The sequence below is a fragment of the Pan troglodytes genome, chromosome 4 (assembly GCF_028858775.2).
Source record: "Pan troglodytes isolate AG18354 chromosome 4, NHGRI_mPanTro3-v2.0_pri, whole genome shotgun sequence".
Taxonomy (NCBI): domain Eukaryota; kingdom Metazoa; phylum Chordata; class Mammalia; order Primates; family Hominidae; genus Pan; species Pan troglodytes.
The window spans coordinates 5435216-5459135 of NC_072402.2; the positions used below are offsets into that span (position 1 = coordinate 5435216).

Genomic DNA, 23920 nt, shown 5'->3' on the forward strand with positions numbered 1-23920 from the left:
ATTCAATGTGCTTCAAAAATGTGCAGCCATGATATTTTAGTTTTCAGGTTATAAACTCTTCAAAATCATCAAAAACAAATGTTGTCTCTAAAAATGTCATTGAATATTGATTCATTTACTTGATGGAGAAAACTTCCATGTCCACATATAAATTTTGAAAAAGATTTCTTTTTTTACATCAAAGCCTAATGTCAACAAAACAAATAAATAAGCAAACATCTCAGCTGTCTGGGGGAAGAATGCAGGAGTAAACCATCTTCCCAACTCCCAGTCTTGGAGTAGCTGCTGGTTGCGGGGATAAGCCCTGGGCCGCCTCTTTGCAATGAATGTGGCATTACAGGCACAGGGGCCATGCAGTGTCCCTGTGTGTGAGTGGCAGTGAGTTTGAGAGGGAAGAGTAATTAGAGGAATTCCACTGCAAACGAAGCACACATTAGTATCTAAATAAATTGCTCAATTAAAGATCTTTAAATACGTTTAGTAAAAAATTTGATCAGCTTGTTGGTAGAAGCACCAACATGTTTGATTTTCTGTTTGTCTGTTTATATCATTCTTTCCCTAATATAGTTTTTGGCAGTATGATAATGCTTCTGCTGTGTTTCTACTGACATACACACATGACTGAAACACGCTGCCTGACATGCTGGCATTACCATGTGCAAATTACAGAGGCCAAAACCACTGTCCAGGAGAGGTGGATGATCAGACCAGAGTTTCTGTGTGCAATTGTGATGGTGATGGCAATCACTCCTGAAATGGAAAAATCTTTAAATTAAATTGTATTTAGAGGTTTACTGAATTTCCAGATCTTCTTTTTTTTTTTTTTTTTTTTCATGAAGCAGGTAAGTGAACACTTACAGGATCCTTCTTGAAACTATACAGTAGAAGATTGGAAGTGAGGATACTTTCCATGCAGCTCAAGGTACTCCCCAGACCTTCTATGCCCATGGAGGCCAGAGGCACTGCATGGAAGGACCAATACTTCCAGGCCCTTGCTGGAAAGCTGCTGCAGGATACATGGAGCCCTCGAAGGATTATAAACAAGGAATTAGTATGCTGATCAATCCTGTTGGCATCTCCAACTTGGGTTTTGAATTTTAGGTGCAATAGAGAAGCAGTGTTACAGTGTTAGATTTTGATATGGTTTGGCTGTGTCCCCACCCAAATCTCATCTTGATTTGTAGCTCTCATAATTTCATCTGTCATGGGAGAGAACCGATGGGAGGTAATTGAATTATGGGAGCAGGTTTTTCCCATGCTATTCTCATGATCGTCAGTAAGTCTCAAGAGATCTGATGATTTTATAAAGGGCAGTTCTCCTGCACATGCTCTACTGCCTGCTGCCATAGAAAACACGGCTTTGCTCTTCCTTCATCTTCTGCCATGATTGTGAGGCCTCCCCAGCCATGTGGAACTGTGAGTTCATTAAACCTCTTTTTCTTTATAAATTACCCAGTCCCAGGTATTTCTTCATAGCAGTATGAAAATGGACTAATACAACTTTCAACAGTGTAGTATTTGCTTTCTTCTCGTTCTCACCCACCAGCTCTGGGGTGCTCGGTGCACCTTGTCTGCTTGCAGGTGCTGATGTTCTTTCTGGATTTTCATTCCCCAGGTGACTTCATGACCTGCAGATTCCCCATGCCCCAGGTTCCCATTGAGCACCTTGACAAATAACTCTCTTCATTTAGCAATTCAGTTCTTTATCGTTTTTCAATTTTGGGAAAAGAAAGCAATGACTTTGCCCCCTATGATGTAGCCTGTAAGCATATTCATACTGGATCAAAAAAGCAGATGGTTGTTTTATATCTGACCCAGGTGCCTGTGCTCACCTGCAGCACCTGAACTGCTAATTGCATGTGCAAATGTGCAAATTATGACTAAGCACAAACTTACGACTGTCTGAACTCCCAAGAAACAGTTTAATTTTTTAAAAACAAGTGTTGAGGCATGGGCAAGGACTTCATGTCTAAAACACCAAAAGCAATGGCAAATTGACATTTGGGATCTAATTGTCAAATTGACAAATTTGACAAATGGGATCTAATTAAACTAAAGAGCTTCTGCACAGCAAAAGAAACTACCATCAGAGTGAACAGGCAACCTACAGAATGGGAGAAAATTTTCGCAACCTACTCATCTGACAAAGAGCTAATATCCAGAATCTACAATGAACTCAAACAAATTTACAAGAAAAAAAAAACAACCCCATCAAAAAGTGGGCGAAGTACATGAACAGACACTTCTCAAAAGAAGACATTTATGCAGCCAAAAAAACACATGAAAAAATGCTCACCATCACTGGCCATCAGAGAAATGCAAATCAAAACCGCAATGAGATACCATCTCACACCAGTTAGAATGGCAATCATTCAAAAGTCAGGAAACAACAGGTGCTGGAGAGGATGTGGAGAAATAGGAACACTTTTACACTGTTGCTGGGACTGTAAACTAGTTCAACCATTGTGGAAGTCAGTGTGGCGATTCCTCAGGGATCTAGAACTAGAAATACCATTTGACCCAGCCATCCCATTACTGGGTATATACCCAAAGGATTATAAATCATGCTGCTATAAAGACACATGCACACGTATGTTTATTGTGGCACTATTCACAATAGCAAAGACTTGGAACCAACCCAAATGTCCAACAATGATAGACTGGATTAAGAAAATGTGGCACATATACACCATGGAATACTATGCAGCCATAAAAAATGATGAGTTCATGTCCTTTGTAGGAACATGGATGAAGCTGGAAACCATCATTCTCAGTAAACTATCGCAAGGACAAAAAAACCAAACACTGCATGTTCTCACTCATAGGTGGGAATTGAACAATGAGAACACATGGACACAGGAAGGGGAACATCACACTCTGGGGACTGTTGTGGGGTGGGGGGAGGGGGGAGGGATAGCATTAGGAGATATACCTAATGCTAAATGACGAGTTAATGGGTGCAGCACACCAGCATGGCACATGTATACATATGTAACTAACATGCACATTGAGCACATGTACCCTAAAACTTAAAGTATAATAATAATAAAAGAAAAAAAAACTAAAAAGAAAAGAAAAAAATGAATACACTTATGTAATTCATACCCCTATCAGGACAGACCATTTTTAGCACCCATAAATTTCTCTTGTGTACCTTCCCAGTGAATCCCCTGCTAGAAGGAACTGCTGTTATGATTTTTTTCACCACAGATTAATTTTGCCTTTTCTGGAATTTCAAATAAATGGGATGGTACGCAAAAAAAAAAAAAAAAAGAAAAGAAAAAGAAAATATCAACTTTTCATACAAGGGGTTATTTTTATTCAATTCTCTCAATTAAATGCACCAAAACAAACAATCAGATTCTTCCACAGAAAAAAATAGCAAAGATGCTGTGATTTATAATGGTTCTAAAATTTTTTAATGCTGAGAAAAAATATAATAGAATAAACACATTGTGGGGAAATAGGCAAATATAATGAATTCACACACTGAATACTTTAAATTTTTCATACTCAAGAATGTGTGACATCCCACAGTTTGACTGCCAAGTTTAGATGCCAATGGTGAAAAGGGAGGTTCTGTTTTATGAACTGAAGGAATTTCTGTACTGGTAAATGAAGTTGCCATGCCAAGTTTGTAATCTGCTTTCATTGGAGATTCAAACAGAAATGTGTTCTGTGAGTTCCATTCTTCTTAAAATAATTTGTTCCCATTTTTAATGTTGTTTCTTCTCTTTCCTCTTTTTCAGCATAGCAAAAATTGGTTAGCAAACAGACCTGGCTTCTGCAGCTGAAGCCTTCTCTTTGTCCAAGACCAAAACCCAGTAAATGAACAGCATCACAATCCCTGAGCCATGGAGCACATTTTCCCTCCCTTTGCTTCCAGAAGAAAAATATTTAGAGGCTGATCTTTGGGAAACTTTCTCTTGGCAGGTGCCATTTCATCCTCTTGCTGAGCTACCTCTCTTTGAGCATAAACCCCATTTCTCTACCCTGTCCTTTCCGTTGTGAAAAGTCTTCACAAAATACTTCAAAAACCATGTTTCAGCCCATGTCGTATGAGTAACCCACAATCTCATATCTGTTACTTGTAGCCAGGATAGTCACATAACTTATCATCAAAACAGGACACTTCTGAGAGCGAACGATGATGATATTAATAATTTTGCCAGGACAACAGGCACAATCCAGAATTTAGAATCACCCAAGTTCTGACCAGATTGGAAGTTCTGGAAAGACTTTACCCATCAAGCCCCTGTGCATATAACCATTTATGCTTCATTAACACAAAGTAAATGCTTCATATTTGTTTATTATCCTGATGGCCTGCACAATAAGAACCAAAACCAAGCCAGATAGTGTAGAACTGGCCTGTTCAACTGGCAGTATTAACAAACAGCACCTGCAAGAACGGGTTAGTACCAAATAGCAAATGGATCATACCAATTTAATTCTTTACTTGATTCCAGAGTAATTTCCCCAGCAGCAGCAGAAGGTATAGAAGAAAAACCTCTCGCTCAACAGTTCATGCTCCTCTTGTCTTGGTATTGATATTAATGCCAACAAAATTAGTAATTTGACAATTAGTTTCCCACTTACCTGAGAAGACATGAAAGGGAGAAAGAAAGTATTTTAACTAGATTATAATGTGGCTCTGACAAGTCAGGATCCTGTCATGTTATAGCCTTCCAACTTTAACATTTTCATGTCTGCTTGGCAGGTTATTAAAATAAATGAGGGTGCATTGGGCTGCTGCTGTGCATTTCCCTAATGGGAGTTGAGGAATTTGCAAGCCACCAATGTAAATTGACCGATCTCAGAGACTGAAAGGATTTAGCTAAAGTGGACAATTAGGATCATTTCTGCACAGCTGAGTGAAATATTCCTTGTTATTTTAATAATTCAGGCCCAGAGTAATTTTCGGAGGCTGAGTTTGTCAAGATAATGTGCCTTGTGCTTGTCTGCTTGTCATTTTTAACTCAGTCTCACATGTTGCAGGTGCAGTCTAGCTTACAAAACAGGAAAATCATTCACTGAAGAATTTGCATATGGAACACAGATACATTGCATGGAAAGAAAGCCGACCTGGAGACTGACAGGCAGCTGTGGTGTGAATGCCTCATGATGGTGAAAGTCAGGACGGTGGATGGATGCTGCATTGCTTTGTTGATGCAGTTATGAACATTATTGGGCAATATGCATACGCAAGTGTGGACCACATTCAGCACATTTACCTTGTGTAACCTACACAGGTTCAGTAAAGAGATTTGTAAGACCGTGATATTCCCCCATGGTAGACCCAAATGCTCGCTTTCAGCTCAGTTTTATCACAGAGACTGATGGAATAATATCTTTAGCTTTTAATAGCAAGACACATTTAGGAAATTATACATGAGTTGAAGACAGAGAAATTCTGGAACAGGAGAGGTCATCAGTGCATTTCTGCAAGTAGAAGCTTGTTTAGTCAGATAATGTGGTCTCAACAGATTAAAACATCACTTGTGATTAAATTGATTGGTATAAAACTATAAGTGAACCATTCTGTTCCTTCCATGTATTAGATGGGAACAGCCAAATTAATTTGAAATCAAGAAATTATTAAAATAAAATTCTCACTGAAGGTCTAACTTCTGCCAGCCCTTTTCTGGAGCCCTATGCACAGTATCTCTTTCAGGTGCTTACTGGGAATTGAACGATCTTTGAAGAGTATTCAGACTGTCATCTTTCTAGGAACTCCACTCAGCTTCACTGGAACAACTGTTTCTATCTGGTTTACTTTTTATACTTCCATAAAATAATTTAGTGGAAGATGTAATTTATACTAAACATATCATCATCAACAACTTGAATACTGAAAACATTGCTATAGGAAAGAGATTTTGTAATGTAAGTTAATCTAAGATTGAAAACACAGCCAGGATTATTAGCTCAATTTTATTTAGTATGAACTGCTTTATCACAGTAATATGTCTCTACATCTGCCTAAATAAATTTATTTTAAAATTAGGTGCACGGAAATATAATCTCACACAACACATTGTAAGGTGAAGAGGACTAAAATGACTGGGATACTCCAAATAAATTACTTAAGGATTGCCCAAAACATTAAGTTTCAATGTTATTACAACATGAGTAGTCTTTTGTCCTTGAACTCTTATGGAAGATGGTTTGCCCATAGGTTACTTTTCCCCTAATTGGAGTGTCCTTCTAGCCTGGAGTAATTTTGAAGTCTCTGGTTGTATTTTATGGTGAATGATATGTCTCTGAAAGAAAGAAGAACTTTCCACTTGGGCACAACACTCCATCACAGGTCAGCTGAGAAGCTCAGGCTGGAAGAGAAACTGTATTTCAAAATGGTGGCTCTTCAAAATTACCCCTAATATGGCTTTTCTAACCAGGTCAGTAACATGTGGGAAAAGGGAATTTTTCTTTGGATTTTTGGGCCAGTGGTGGCTGAATTACACAAACTGAGCCATGAACAAACAAACAAGCATGGAAAGCCAACCCAGAGCATCCTCAGCCTGATGTAGCTCCAATGTTTCAGTCCATGCAGGGCGAACTCTGCAACCTCCTAGACTTTAATCTCTGCCTTATTTCCCGCAACCCAGTGAGTGTTATTGGGCAGTATGAATATGCAAGTGCAGGCGGCACCTTGGTCCAAGACCTGCCAACTTCAGCATGCGTCAGGGTAATGGCAATCACTCGCTGAATGTGCTGAACAAAAGCAAGACGTGCTTCTCATGTAGAACCCAGGCAAGTTGAACAGATGCCCTGACCAATCTCTTTCAAGCAGTGGCTTAGAGATCACGATTCCTTCCATTGTGCATCTCTGTCATCTCAAGACAGTATCTCTTCTAGCTTGTGAGCAGAGACAGAGAGTGAGCCGAGAATCTCATGGGCTGTTAGAGGCCAGGCTCCAAAATAGCAGAAACCACCTCTACCTGCAACACAGTGACAGAAGCTGTCCCAGACACCCAATCTGGCTGAAAGTGAGTCAGGGAAGGAAAGCAGCCCCGGTGTCTAGGAGGCCAGTGAGCACTTAGGTGATCTCTGTCACATAAGCCAACAAACTGGATAACAGTGACATTTCAGTATCTGACACAAGTCAGAAGCTGTAAAATACTGAGTAGACAACACATAGAGGCTTTAAAGGGCACATGATACATATTTACCATCAACAGATGGTCCAAAAATAAGCATCTCCATGGAAAATGTGCAGGCACTATCATCTTAAAAATAGCATATTTAAGAAATGACTTTGGAATTTTAGGAGCTTACTCAGATGGATCTTTTCAGTTGTTTTCTCACTAGCCAAACTACCACATCTGTCCTTTCTGCTGATCTTATGGTTACATATTTTTCCACTTCTTTGTTCTCTAGTGAGAGGGGACTTGGCACATCAGCTGCCCCATATATATCATTCCTTTGGATCACCCACAGCTCCTAGCATTAGTGCAATTGATGTTCAATACTAGAGTACACTAAATTAATGTATTAGACTCCAGCAGATTATCAATAAGTGAGTAACTGAATTATAATTGATTAGAAATAATTTTGCATAAGTACCTTCATCAGCTTCATAATTAAAACTTGTCACTCAACTTTAAATTTGGCCAACTAGGTCACAGGCAGTGGGGTCTGTGGAACTAAGTATGTACTGTAGATGTCCCAGAACTGAATGAAATTACCACAATTATAATTAATCAATTTTGTGACTATTTGTGTTATGATGCTCTCTTTGATTAAACAAATTCCTACTTGGGTAGTCTTGTCTTCGTAAGTTGATTAAGAGAACCAAATACCACTTCTGACTTGAAAATCCATAATAAAAAGGAGACATCAGCTGTCAATGCCAAAACACACAGGAAGGTGGCTTGGCATTTCAGGGAAGAGAAGGAATTTGAAGAACCAGTCCAGGATCACAAATCGTTTTAGAATCCAACTAAATCTTCTCACATTGGTTTCATTTTTCCTCTGGCATCCTAAAAGTGACAGAGCTTATGACTAATAGATACAGCATCTTACACAAATAATCACATGATTGTGCAAATGCACTTAGGTCAAGGTGTGGTTTGCCTCCTTCCACAGGTCCTCACTAAAGTATGCACCGTAAACTAGCGTATGATGACGTATGTCCTTGTCTTACCATACATTACTGAAATACATTTTATATTGAAACACAAAAGCCCTGCAACCTTGAAGACACTGTAAAGCTAACTCTAAAATGTATTTTAATTTTCCCTAAATTAGAACCCTAGTCTAGTCTGTAACAGCCCCTTAGGATATATTAGACTCTTCACTCCCTGAGTATCTTGTAAGCTGAATTCGACTTTTTAAAATATGTACTTCTCCACCATTCAGAAAGGCAGCATTTTCTTTTCGCAATGCACCTACAGAAAAGTAGAAAAAAAATCATAGACAGCAAGATGGGTTAGAGATGAAGTTTCGTGTGAATCAGTTTTCTCCCCTTGTTTGAGTGTGCAGTCTTCACTTTGTGTTGATTTAAGGGAAGAAACTTGGTATTCAAGGCAAATACTTATCAGAATACAATTTATTCAGAATGGCTTTCAACCACAGGCTCAGAATATTTGCCCAGAGAATCACGGAAGCTAAAACATGGGTAGCTAAACTGTTTTCGCTACTAACCTGATTACTAACTCAATTCTGGCATTTTAATCTAAATTTTCACTAAAATGATGTCAGGCGTGTTTTTGTTGTGTTTCTAGAATTTTATGTCTTATATATCTTATTTAAAATTTAGCACTTTAGGCTCTAAAACATAATCCATATGCATCTGACACTCCCAGCCAACCTCACAGCATTAGACAGTGGCCTTCCAGCCACTTCCCACATTGAAGCTGTTTAAACACACTCACTATAAACACTTGGGTTTGTGTTAACCCTCTGAAGCTCAAACAGAAATCCACAAATGAAACAATGGCTTTGCTATTGTGTATAGTGCTGCAATGATCATCCACATGCATATGCCTTTTTTTCCCTTTTTCTTTTTTTTTTTTTTTTTTTTGAGATGGAGTCTCGCTCTGTCGCCAGGCTGGAGTGCAGTGGTGCGATCTCAGCTCACTGCAAGCTCCGCCTCCTGGGTTCATGCCATTCTCCTGCCTCAGCCTCCTGAGTAGCTGGGACTACAGGTGCCCACCACGACACCCAGCTAATTTTTTGTATTTTTAGTAGAGACGGGTTTCACTGTGTTAGCCAGGATGGTGTCGATCTGCTGACCTCATGATCCACCTGCCTCAGCCTCCCAAAGTGCTGGGATTACAGGTGTGAGCCACCACACCCGCCCACCTGTGCCTTTATAGTAGAACAATTTATATTCCTTTGGGGATATACCCATTAACGGGATTGCTGGATTGAATCATATGTCTGTCTTTAGGTCTTCAAGGAATTGCTGCATTGTCTTCCATAATGGTTAACCTAATTTACACAACCACTAACAGTCTGTAAGTGTTCTTTTTTCTCCACAATCTCACCAACATCTGTTATTATTTGACTTTTTAAAGATAGCCATTCTGACTGGTGTGAGATGCTCTCTCATTGTGGTTTTGATTTGCATTTCTCCAATACATGGAATCGACAACAAATGCCCACCAGTGATAGACTAGATAAAGAGAATGAGATACATGTACACCATGGAATACTATGCAGCCATAAAAAGAAGGAGATCATGTAGTTTGCAGGGACAAGGATAGAGCTGGAGGGCATTATCCTCAGAAAACTAATGCAGGGACAAAAAATCAATTACTGCATGTTCTCACTTGTAAGTGGTAGTGAATCATGCCTGTAATCCCAGCACTTTGGGAGGCCAAGGCGGGCAGATCACGAGGTCAGGAGATCGAGACCATCTTGCCTAACACAGTGAAACCCTGTCTCTACTAAAAATACGAAAAATTAGCCAGGTGTGGTGGTGGGCACCTGTAGTCCCAGCTACTCAGGAAGCTGAGGCAGGAGAATGGTGTGAACCCGGGAGGCAGAGCTTGCAGTGAGCCGAGACAGCACCACTGTACTCCAGCCTGGGTGACAGAGCGAGACTCTGTCTCAAAAAAAAAAAAAAAAAAAAAAGTGGTAGTTAAATGATAAGAACACATGGACACATAGAGAGGAACACCACACACTGGGGGTTATCAGGGGTTAGGGTGGGAGGAGAGAGAGCATCAGGAGAAATAACTAATGGATATGAGTTTTAATACCTGGGTGATGAAATAATCTGTATAATACAAACACAAGTCTACCTGTGAAACGAACCTGCACATCCTTAAATAAAAGTTAAAATAAATAAAAATAAAACTATGGCACCTGACTCCTCAGGTAAGTTAGGCTAGATATGAGAAGAGTACAGCTCTTGGACTTGCCATAAGGATGGTTTCCCTTCTTGAGTCCCATGAATGCAGAGACATCAGGAAGCATCATCCCCAGCCTGAAGCTGTTTATGGGCACGTGACATTTATAACTTGTCCAAGGATAGGAATTTCCAGTCTCTGAAAAGAACAGAGATACTTCTTAAAGAAGATGGTATTTGCCTGGGTTTTGCAGAGAGTAGCATTTAGGCAGGCAGAGGTGGAGGTGGAATGGACAGGGAAAGCTGTGGGCCAGGTGTAGAGACACGTGTATAATACGACCTGGCCCAAATGTGGAATTAACCAAGGGGGATCGTGGCTGACATTTAGGGAAACTGAAGTTGAGGAATCACCACGGAGAGCCTGGAGTACCTGGATGAAGGTTTTACAACGATGAGGCAGTAAGATCCCATAACATGTTTTTGAACAAAAAAACATAATTATGGGCATGTTTTAGAAAATTCATTGCTCAAAAGCTGCCTGGTCTACAGGAAGAAGGCAAGTAGAAATTTGAGAAACTTAGAAAAGACTGGTATTATTAATATACTATTATTTTTATTATTCACATCGATAAAGTCAGGGCTGCCAGCAGTTTGGGGAAAGATAACAACACGTGACAGTGAATCAACCCGCATAAAACATCCAGAAGGCCCCGGAAATCAGGAACTGGAGCTCAGAGGGGAGGTCAGGAGCGAGAGGTGGGCATCAGGCTAGAGCTGGCCCTCCACTACTGACTTAAGCCGTACCTATTTTTCCAAGTGCAAAGTGTCATTCTGTGATTTCACCCACTTGTCAGATAATTTATGTTTAAAAGATGGGGCAGAGAAAAGGAGGAACAAAGACGTAAGGAAACTAGCAGAGATGGATTGCTGCTGGGGCCTGTGAGTGAGTACGCTGATGCCATGATCTCCACGTACAGTGCCTGGAACGTATTGCTTGCATGCCTAGGCTGAGGGAATCCTGTGCTCTGTGCACAGCGGTATGACTCAAACCATTTCAGGAAAAAGCCTGTATCTTTTTTTTCCAGGGAGGAAATGGTCATGATGGCATTGCCTTTTGTAAAAGAAAGAATGTCACTCTCTGATTCCTCCTCCCCTGAGATCCCACCATCTATCTGTTCAAGAGTAACAACAGCTGTTCTGTTACTCTGGCTACACTCTTGCTACTGTAGCCCACCATGCTACATCCTGGATCACATTTTCTAACACATACGTAGTGTCTATGAGAAGAGTAACCATTCTTTTGCCTCAGAGAATGTTCTGGTTGTACAATTGACATCAGTGCACAATACATTGTTGTTTTTTTAGTAGGAGGGGCATTGTCTGGTGTCTACTTCCATTAGCCCAACTCCTGAAGGCTAATATTGCAATAGGTAATTTGGAAAGAGGATATTTTGAAGTGAAAAGGATAGAGCCAAAAAAAAAAGGATTCATTTTTTATTATTTTTAAATACTAACAAGAGTGCTTTTCTCGCTAGCTATTGGGGAAAGATCAACTCATACATCAAAAGCTCAGAGATACAGATGCTTCAGAAATATCGTCCCCTCTGTGGAAATCCTGCCTTGTCAGCCGGTCAGGTCAGAAGGTTTCAGTGTTGCAACAACCTCGCAGCTAATCTGACATTGATGTACAACTTGCCATTTACATGAAAATGCCAGCCCTTCTCGGGACCTGACTTGGCTTTATTTTTGTGAGTGGGCAGCCCATGCATACCTTGTAGATATGGAAGAAGTAGCATGGTGTGCATTTCATGGAAAATCGCTGTAAAATACAGAAGTTATTGGAGAGGGTTAAAAGGATAATATGTGACTTAATCATCAAAGGTGTATTAATAAAATTCATCATAAAGTGACCAGTCAATGTCAAATGAGGGCCTCTGAGTGAAGGAAATGCCGCCCTCCAGTGTGAGCTGGCCATCCTTGGCTCCTCGAAATCGATCAGCAATGGAGGGATCTGTGCAGAGGTGGGGGCAGCTGCAATAGTTGAAAATGGATGAAGACGAGCAGCCTCTCTGACTCTTCATTATTTTATATAATTATGTGTTCTTAAAGCCTGCAACCTCCTAGGTTGTGGTCTTGATTAAAGTGGAAGACAAGATAAAAAGGGAAGAGCAGTAAGGGATAAAGGGAAAAGTAGAAACTGCACAGTTTCCACCATACAGTGTTAAGAACAGAACCTGATTCTCAGAAAACGTTTTATAGAACTTTACAAAACCTGGGGCTAAACCACCCAGTTTAAACCTGATTTGGGCCATGGGGTTACGCTCATGGACATCTGCATATTGCGTGCATTTTTATGACGTCTTAAGCTTTTGTGATATTAAGTTTCAGCTTTATTTTCCATAATTCTTGACCCTTCCTCCATTTACCCAGGAGCATTACCATGGCCTCCAGGAGAATTCAACTATTAGGGGAGAAATGCAAACTTGTTAATTTAACACTGTTTCATTTTTCCTTTTTTTCCTAACATAGCGCTTGAGAATCCATAAGTAGAGGCTTCAGAAGAACAGGGTAAAGGAGCTCTGTCCTCAAAGTTTTGGCAAGTGAATAGGGGGCATGGCAGACCAGAAGCTGAACGGACTGTAGAAGGGGCCAAGGAGCCAGGCAAGGGGCAGGAGAGGGGAAAGTGGTGAGGCATGGCCTTTGCTGTGGTCTGCACCCCACCCGTGGTTTTTTTATTTATTTACTATTTTTTTTGAGACAAGGTCTCACTCTGCTGTTCAGGCTGAAATGCAGTGGCACCATCATGTCTAACTGCAGCCTTGACTTACCGGGCTCAAGTGATCCTCCTGCCTCAGCCTCCTGAGTAGCTTGTACTACAGATGTGCACCACCACACCCAGCTAGTATTTATTTTTATTTTAAGTTCTGGGGTACATGTGCAGGATGTACAAGTTTGTTAACATAGGTAAACGTGTACCATGGTGGTTTGCTGCACCTATCAACCCATCACCTAGGTATTAAGCCCAGCATGCATTAGTTATTTTTTCTGATACTCTTCCTCCCACTGATACCCCCTGACAGGCCCCATTCAGTGTGTATTGTTCCCCTCCATGTGTCCATGTGTTTTCATCATTTAGCTCCCACTTATAAGTGAGAACATAAGGTGTTTGATTTTCTGTCCCTGAATTAGTTTGCTGAGGGTAATGGCTTCAAACTCCATCCATGTCCCTGCAAAGAACATGATCTCTTTTTTATGGATGCATAGTATTCCATGGTATATATGTATCACATGTTCTTTTCTCAGTCTCTCATTGATGGGCATTTGGGTTGATTCCATGTTTTTGCTATTGTGAATAGTGCTGCAATAAACATATGTGTGCATGTATTTTTACAATAGAATGATTTATCTTCCTTTGGGTGTATACCCAGTAATGAGATTGCTGGGTCAAATAGTATTTCTGCCTCTATATGTTTGAGGAATTGCCACACTGTCTTCTGCAAAGGTTGAACTAATTTATATTCCCACCAACAGTGTAAAAGTGTTTCTTTTTCTCTGCAACCTCACCAGCACCTGTAGTTTCTTGACTTTTTAATAATAGCCATTCCGACTGGTGTGAAATCGTATCTCATTGTGATTTTCATTTGCATTTTTCTAATGATCAGTTATGTTGAGCTTTTTTGCATATGTTTGTTGGCTGCATAAATGTCTTCTTTTGAGAAGTGTCTGTTTATGTCCTTTGCCCACTTTATAATGGGGATGTTTGTTTTTTATTGTAAATTTGTTTAAGATCCTTGTAGACTCTTGATATTAGGCCTTTGTCAGATGGATAGACTGCAAAATTTTTCTCCCATTGTATAGGTTGTCTAGGACACTATGGGTTGGAAAGGAATTCTGATTTCACATCAGAAATGTGAAAATAAGATGCAGAGGGGGAGTTTATGCCAAGCCCTAGTGGAAGAATCCGAACACATGACCCTGAGATCTTGGAGCAAAGTCATGGCATGCACAAAGAGATTGATAAGCCTCTAGAGAAGGAGCTCTGAGTGTTCCAAACTGAAACTCTTGACCATGGAACAGCTGGAGACCAAGAACCCAGAGCTGTCCCTTAGGAGCAGATTTCTATCACCCTACCCCACCCCACGCCAGGTCACAATACCATAAGGGCATCATAGCAGTCCATTGCAGGATGAAATAGAATATCCAGGATCAAGCCAAGCACGACCAGAGCCATGAGTAAGCTACCTGATCAGGTAGCCCAGAACCACCTGCTAAAGCGTTGGTTAAGCCAGGATATGGGCACACTCTGACAACGAATGGCAGCCACAATGCACTGACAATGTGAGATGTTTATAAAAGACAGTAGAGAAAGAGAATCTTCCAGTAGTGCACCTTGTCATCACTTTGTGTAGAAGCAGTGGACCAGCAAGAGGTATATTCAGATTTTTGGACAGTTGCTGTATTAGTCCATTCTCATGCTGCTATGAAGAAATACCCAAGACTGGGTAATTTATAAAGGAAAGAGGCTTAATTGGTTTACAGCTCCACATTTCTTTGGAGGCCTCAAAAAACTTACAATCATGGTGGAAGGCAAAAGAGAAGCAAGCACCTTCTTCACGGTGTGGCAGTACAGAGTGAGTGCAAGCAGGGGAAATGCCAGATGCTTATAGAACCATCAGATCTCGAGGGACTGATTCATTATCACGATAACAGTGCAGAAGAAATCGCCCCCATGATTCAATTACCTCCAACTGGTCCAGCCTTTGACACGTGGGGATTATGGGAATTACAGTTCAAGGTGAGATCTGGGTGGGGACACAGTGCCAAACCATATCAGTGGCCAATAGCCACTGTTAGGGACCAGGTACAGCTGGTCAAAAACCTGAGGAAAAAAAGGACTGGAATATGGCAAGCCAGAGCTCTGGTTAAAGCACATGGGTGTATATACAGAAGAGAGTATGATGTTCACACTGCTATGAAGAAATACCTAAGGCTGAGCAATTTATAAAGGAAAAAGGTTTAATTGACTTACAGTTCCGCATAGCTGGGGAGGCCTCAGGAAACTTAGAATCATGGTGGAGGGGAAGCAAACACACCCTTCTTCAAATGGTGGCAGGAGAGAGAATTGTAGAGCCAAGCAGGGAAAATCTTCTTAAAAAACCATCAGATCTCATGAGAACTCACTAACTATCACAAGAACAGCATGGGCAAACCGCTTCCATGATGTTATCACCTCCCATGAGGTCCCTCTCCCAACACGTGGGGATTACAATTTGAGATGAGATTTGAGTGGGGACACAGAGCCAGACCATATCAGATACATGAAGACATTTGTATCGTGTGCTAATGCCTATGGGAAGACAAACACTGACCAACTAAATAGGCAAAATAACCCAGCTGTTTGACACTAATCAGCCATCATCACTGTCCAGCACAGAATTTGCACAATAGCACATGAACAGACTGCATGCTTACAGAGATGAAGGGTAACAATTAACCCTGCTGGGATGGCACTTACCAAAGCTGATCTAGCTGCTGACTGTCAAATAGGCAAGGCACAAAGATGAGTGCTGAGCCTCAGTGTGTTACTGTTACTTGAGGAGACCAACCAGCCACTATGTGTTGTGGCAAACAGACTACAATGGACCTTTTAAATTCTGGAATGGTCAGAGGTTTTTCCTTAAAGAAATAATTGCCTAATCTGAGGATGGGTTTGTCTTTTCACCCAGCACAGCCTCATTTAACACCACTATCCAAGAGGTTAGAGCTTGGCTAATCTACATGCATGGAACCCCACACAGCATAGAACCTGACCAGGAAACCCACATCATAGAAATGGAGGTATGGAAGAGGGTCTTGGACCACAGAATACAATAATTGTTTTACACACTGCACCATCCAGGAGCAGCCAGCCTCATGGAATTCTAGAATTGTTTCATTTTTTTGGTCTATCTCTTGCTATAGGCTCTTATTGTGTACAAAGTAACCTCTGCTGCTCTGTACACAGACGTCATTTACTGCCCTAGGATGTGATAGCTACGTGCTTTACTTCTGAGGATGTGCACCTGAGATTCATTTAGGTGGAATATCCTTGGCTTACTGGAGCAAATTTATCTTCAAGTGGAGGAGCCAAAAGTTCTGTCAGTTAGTGTTAACTTTACTTTGGTACAGAAGTACAAAGCACAGGTGCTTGGGCCCCAAAACAGACAAACTCAGAGGCATTAATTACACTCTACAAAGGGTTAAGCCTAATGAGAACACCAAGCAGAAAAAAGAGAGAAGGAAAAAAAGCAGTGTTTGAGGTAATAAAGGCTGGAAATTATGGAAAATTAATGAAAGACATGAAATCACAGATCCCAGAACCTCAGAGAACTCAAAACAAGATAAATTTTTAAAAACTATAAATAGACATATCAAAATCACTCTAGAAAAAATCAAAGACAAAGAGAAAAACACTAAAGAAATGAGAGGGAAAAAAACACTTTACTATAGTGGAACAAGAATAGAATTACATAGGTCTTCATATCAGAGATAATGCAAACAAAAAGAGAGGGGGATAAAATGTTTAAAGTGGTAAACAAAATAATCCAATAGTGTTTAATCTTGCATTCAGTGAAATTATCCTAAAGAACTGAAGGAAAAATAAAGAGAGAAGCAAAACTAAAGGAGTTCGGAATCAATTTTCCTGTCTTGCAAGAAATGTTAAAAGACATTCCTCGGGGAGATGGAAAATTACTTAGGTCAGTAATTTATATCTACATTTAAGAAGAAAATGCATCAGGAAAGAAATAAATAGAGGCAAAATCATGCTTTTCTAACTTATTCTTAATTTGTCTAATAAATAACTATTCAAAATAATATTATCAACAATGTATTGGATGATTATTGCCCATAGGTAAGTGTAATGAATGACAAAAATGTGATAAGAGATGCACAGGAGAAATGTTGAGTACTCGTAAGTTACCTGCACTATCTTAGAAATAGTAAAGCATATTGGGTATATACCCAAAGGAGTATAAATCATGCTGCTATAAAGACACATGCACACGTATGTTTATTGTGGCACTATTCACAATAGCAAAGACTTGGAACCAACCCAAATGTCCATCAATGATAGACTGGATTAAGAAAATGTGGCACATATACACCATAGAATACTATGCAGCCATAAAAAATGATGAGTTCATGTCCTTTGTAGGGACATGGATGAAGCTGGAAACCATCATTCTCAGCAAACTATTGCAAGGACAAAAAACCAAACACCGCATGTTCTCACTCATAGGTGGGAATTGAACAATGAGAACACCTGGACAGAGGAAGGGGAATATCACACACCGGGGCCTGTTGTGGGGTGGGGGGAGGGGGGAGGGATAGCATTAGGAGATATACCTAATGTAAATGATGAGTTAATAGGTGCAGCACACCAGCATGGCACATGTATACATATATAACAAACCTGCACATTATGCACATCTACCCTAGAACTTAAAGTATAATTAAAAAAAAAAAAGAAAGGGATCAAAAAAAAAATCATAAGAGAGACAAGGTGAAAGAAGAGAGAACAGTGGTGAGTAATGACATTTAATATATGTAAGTTTAATAAATGAGGATATGATGAATTTCATAAAAAAAGAAATAGTAAAGCATTATTTGATAGTATACTTAGGTTAATGGAAAGATGTATTGCAAAGTTTAGGGCAGACAGTACAACTTTTGCAGATAAAAACATTACACATCTAAATAATATATGGGTCAAAGTAAAAATCTCAAGTTATATTTTAAAAGATAACAAAATTAATAAATAGAACTACCATATGATCCAGCAATCCCACCACTGGTTATATATCCAAAGGAAATAACATCAGTGTGCCAAAGAGACATCTGCACTCCCATGTTCATTGCAGCATTATTCACAATAACCAAGACATGGAATCAAACTAAATGTCTATTGAGGAATGAAAGGACAAAACAAATGTGTTATGCTTGTATGTGTGTGTGTGTGCACATATTTGATGCATACATGTATACACACACATACATACATATACACATACATAGCATATACATAGAATACTAATCACCCTTGAGAAAGAAGGAATTACTACTATTTCTGGTAGATGAACCTGGAGAACATCATGTTAAGTGAAATAAGATAGACACAGAAAGACAAATACTTCATGATATCACTTATATGTAAAATCTGAAAACTGTTGAACACATAGAAGCAGGGAATAGAATGGTGTTTACCAGAAGTTGGCAGTGGGGGAGGAGAGGTGTTTGTCAAAGGGTACATGTTTCAACTGGACAGCATAAATAAGCTCTGGAGATCTATTGTACCACATGATGATTATAGTTAATAATAATGTAGTGTATATTTGAAAATTACTAAGAGGAGTATAGATCCAAAATGTTCTCACCCCAAAGAAATCATAAATATGTAAGGGGATGGATATGCTAAACAGCATTATTTAATCATTTTACATAGGACATACATGAAAACATCATATTGTGTACCATAAATTATATGTCAGTTATGTTTTAATAAAACTTAGAGAAATATTTGAACCAAATGAAAATGAAAAAGAAACATCAAAATTTGTGAGATGCATTGAATGCAGTGTTTAGTGGGCAATTTATGACATTAAATGTATATATTGGGGAAAACATATACAATTAATAAGTAAGCCAAAGAAATAACAGCAATTAAGGCTAAATCAAGCAGGAGAAAGAAATTATAAAAATAAAGCATAAATCAAATTATAAACAGGAAAACAATTGAGTAAATCAATGACATCAGGAGCTTGTTGTTTAAGATGATTACTAAAATTATAGAAATTCCAGACTGGCTAACCAAGAATTCAAAAATGACACAGTTCATTAATATTAAAATTAAAGAAGGATCATCACTACTAATCCAGTGCGCAATAAAATAATAACAAAGGGATATTAGGAACAATTCTATGCCCACAAATTTGATAATTCCTTGAAAAACACAAACTATCAAAACTCAATTAAGAAAAATAGATAATATGGCTGGGTCTGTGTCTACTGAAGAAACTTATCAATAATTAATAGGAGTCTATAAAACAAATTACCATGCCCTGAATGTTTCACTTGTAAAATCTTCTAAAATTGAAAGAAGAACTTATCCTGATTCTTCAAAATGTCTTCAAAAATGGGAACTAAGGAAGCATTTCATAGTTCATTACATCAGGTCACCATTACCATAATGGCAAAATAATAGACCAATGTCTCTCATGAACATAGATACAAAAATCCTCAAACAAAAATTTAGCAAATCAATTTATAAAAATAATTATACACAACAATATAAAAGAATTTATTGCAAGTATGCAAGGCTGGTTCAACACTTGAAAATAAATTTATGTAATCTATAACATCAATGGGCTAAGAAAGAAAAATATTATGATATCAATTAATACAGAATAAAGCATTTGACAAAATCTAACACCCATTTATGACAAAAAAAACTCCCCAGGAAACAGGAATTAAAGGGAAATTTCCTCAACTTGATAAATAACATCAAAAACAAAGGAAAATAAAACAACAACAAAAATCAAACTAGAGCTAACATCATAATAATGAGAAACCAGGTGCTTTTCTCCTAAGATCAGGAACAAGACAATAATGTCCTCACTCCCCATTTCTGTTTTATATTGTACTGGAAATCCCAGAAAATCCAGTGAAGAATAGAAAATAAAAGACATACAGTTTGGAAAGGAAGAAATAAAACCGTTTTTGTTTCATATCCATGTAGAAAATACGAAAAAAAACCAAAAACAAAACTCTTGAAATTAATAATCAGTTCCCATAAATGTTGCAGGATACAAGGTTAATATACAAAACTCAATTGCTTCCTTACATACCAATAATAAACAATTGGAAGTTGAAATTAAAATCTTAATACTATTTACATAGGCACACCAAAAATGTAATACTTACATATATATCTAACAAAATAGGTACAGAATCTATATTCAGAAAAGTACGAAACTGATTAAAGACATCAAAAAAAACTCAAAAATCTACATAAATGGAGAAATAGTCTATGTTCATACATAGGAAGGCATAATATTTTTTGTCAAATATTTTTGTTGTCAATTCTTTCCAATTTGAAATATCCATTCAACATAATCCCAAATAAAACCCCAGCAAATTATTTCATGGTATTTCATGTTAAACTAATTCTGAAGTTCATATGGAAAGGCAAAAGACTCAGACTAGCCAAAACAATAATGAAGAAGAACAAAGTTGGAGGATGAATATTACACAAGTTTAAGACTTATCAGATTGTAATCGAGAAAGCTTGAAATTGGGGAAAAAGGAGCCACATAAATACGTGAATCTGATAAATGGAGAATCCAGAAATAGACTCACACCAGTATCTGATCTTTTACAAAGACACAAATGTAATTCATTTGAAAAAAGTAGTTTTTCCAACAAATGCTGGTAGAAAAGTTGGACATTCATATGCAAAATAAATAAATAAATAAATAAAAGACAGGCAAGAGAAGAGTCTAGGCACAGAGTTTATACCTTTCACAAAATTTAATACATAACAGAACATAGACCTAGATGTAAAATGAAGAGCTATACAACTCCTGGAAGAAAACAGAAGAAAATCTAGGGAGCCTTGGGTTTGATGAGAGTTTAGATACAACGCCAAAATAATGATCTATGAAAGGCAAAATGGATAAGTTGGAGTGCGTGAAAATTAAAGACTCTGGCTCTGTAAAAGACACTGCTAAGAAACTAAAAAGATAAAATATAGACTGAGAGAAAACATCTGCAAAATTTATATCTGATAATGGATTGTGTCCAAAGATACAAATAACTCTTAAACTCAACAATATGAAGGCAAACCACTCAATTAAAAATGTGTAAGATATCTGAAAAGGCACGTTAGTAGAGAATATGTACATATGGCAAATAAGCCTATAAAAACACAGTCAACATCATGTTATTAACTAAGGAAAAATTAAAACAATTATGAGATACTATTGCATACCTGTTCAAATGGTTAAAATCCAAACAAAACCAACCGACACTGCCAATACCTAATGCTGATGAAGATGCAGTGATAGGAACTTTCATTTAGTGTTTATCGTAATGCCAAACAGTATAGCCAATTTGAAAGATAATTTTGCAGAATTGTACAAAGCTAAATGTGATTCAGAAAATATGTTTCTAAATATTTACCCAATGGAGTTAAAACTTTATACATACCCAAGATTTGCACAATAATTTTTGTGGCAGATTTATTTATAATTTCCCAACACTCAAACAAGATAGACTTCAACAGGTGAATGGATAAACAAGCTGAGGTACATAGATAAAATGTTACATTATTCAGCAATACAAAGAAATGAGTTAGCAAGCCACAAAAAGACATGTAGAAACTGTAAGTGCATATCGATTACTGAAAGAAGCCAGCCTAAAATGATTTACATACCGTATGATTCCAACCAGATGAAATTCTGGAGAAGGAAAAACTAGAAAAAGTAAAAAAGATCAATGGTTGCCACAGGTTTGGAGTTGCAGGTGGAAATGTGAAGCACAGAGGATCTCTAGGTCAGTAAAACTACTGTGTATGGTACTACAGTGATACCAAAACTAAAAGATCTATACAATGCAAAGAGTGGATATTAATGTATAAAGTAGTTGTAATAACAAATCAATAATTGATCCATTAATGGTAACAAATGCACAACAGGGTGAGATGTTAATAATAGGGAAAATAATAATTAGGGGAAATAATAATTAGGGGAATAAAAATTAGGGGAAATAATAATTAGGGGAAATAATAATTAGGGAAGATGGTATATCTGGGAACTCAGTGTACCATCTGCTGAATTTTTCTGTAAAACTGTTCTGAAAAATAAAGTTTATTATTAAAATAAAAATCGCACTCTGGGGAAACCCTAGAACTGTAATTATTAATGAATTTCCTCTATTTCTCACAATGGTAGAGACACCTCAAATAGATAAGTTTTTACTTTTCGTAATGGTTGCTCCTTATGGTCAAGTTAAGAATAAAGAGAAGCTCAGTATCCATCTATCTTACATTTGGAAAGTGAGTGCTGAAAAAAAGAGATTTTAACAATATTTTAAACTGCCTATATATTGAGTAAATACAAAACTTCTTTTTTGATGTTACCTAGAATAGGCAAGACTCTAAACCAATAAAAGGAAATAAAAATAAGAAAAAAAAAGAACACAAGAAACCAAGACTCCATGAGTGAGAACCTGCAGGAACGCAGACAACAAAAACATACCCATAGGTACTCCAAATATTATACTTAGCAGGTCTATGTTATAAACTAGATGTGCTTACTATATTAAATGAAGTCCAAGGTAAGTTTGAATATTTTGATGGAGAATTGGGCACTGTAGAATATCATAATAGATTTTTAGAAGAATGAAAGATAAATCCTTTAAAAAGATATAATAATCAAAATTAATATCCCCATAAATTTATTTAACAGCAGTTTAGATATAGCTAAAACAAGAACCAATGAACTGGAAAATAGATCAAAGACATTATATAAAGATACTTATGAAGCAATAAAGAGAAAATACAGACGAGAAAGAGAGATAGCTGATTTGATGAGAGGTTGAACTTAGGTTTCTTGGTGTTCAAGAGGAACGAAAGTAAGAGCACAGAACAGAAATAATATATTTTTAAATGCTAAGTTTTTCATGAAACTACAAAAAATCCATAAATCTATTGATTTTAAAAAAATGTATTGCAAATAAATTAATGGAAATCCGCATCTAGACACAACACAGGCACACAATAGAAAATCAATAAAGCCTGTAATCCCAGCACTTTGGGAGGCCAAGGCGGGCGGATCACGATGTCAGGAGATCGAGACCATCCTGGCTAACACGGTGAAACTCCATCTCTACTAAAAATACAAAAAAATTAGCTAGGCATGGTGGCGGACGCCTGTAGTCCCAGCTACTCGGGAGGCTGAGGCAGGAGAATGGCGTGAACCTGGGAGGCAGAGCTTGCAATGAGCTGAGATTGTGCCACTGCACTCCAGCCTGGGCGACAGAGCGAGACTCCGCCTCAAAGAAAGAAGAAAAAAAAAGAAAAAGTAAAACCTAAAAGCAGTCAATTATAAAATTTTTTAAGGTGCAATATTTAGACTGGTAGGCTACATCTCACTGGCAACACTGAAAGCTGGAAATCTGTGGAACAATATCTTAGGATGCTAAAAATAACGTAATGCGCAATGTACAATTTTATACCCATTAAATATTTTTAATAGTGAGGGTAAAACAGACATTTCAGAAAAATAAAAACTAAGAAAATCCATCACTGTGAGATCTACACTAAAAGAAAGCTTGACAGTTGGAAAAGAGAAAGCAAACTTGACATTATTCATTGAAGATTACATGATTGCATACAGAGAAAAGCAGAAAAATCTACAGGTTAACAACTAGAATTATTAACAGAATTTAATAAGCATGCTGGTTCTAAATCCTTCTGTGAAAAGTAATTATATCTCCACAGCCAGCAATTTAAAAATAAAATGAAAAGAAACAATTTACAATAGTATAAGAAATATGAAGTACATAGCAGTAATCTAACAAAATAAA

At 38.0% G+C, this 23920-nt stretch overlaps 1 long non-coding RNA gene across 4 annotated transcripts in view; it reads right to left on the minus strand.

The window, feature by feature from the left end:
• LOC107974600 (uncharacterized) overlaps positions 1-23920 on the minus strand; it is a 181484-nt gene that overhangs the window by 85075 nt on the left and 72489 nt on the right. For 2 of the 4 annotated variants that reach the window (XR_010157133.1, XR_001717424.4), the window contains one exon: positions 5957-6329. The exons of 1 other annotated variant lie outside the window; for it this stretch is intronic. This is a non-coding gene — a long non-coding RNA (uncharacterized LOC107974600). Of the gene's footprint in view, positions 1-5956; positions 6330-11039; positions 12117-23920 lie in introns of those variants that run through there. One more of the 4 variants, XR_010157132.1, reaches the window with a different exon arrangement.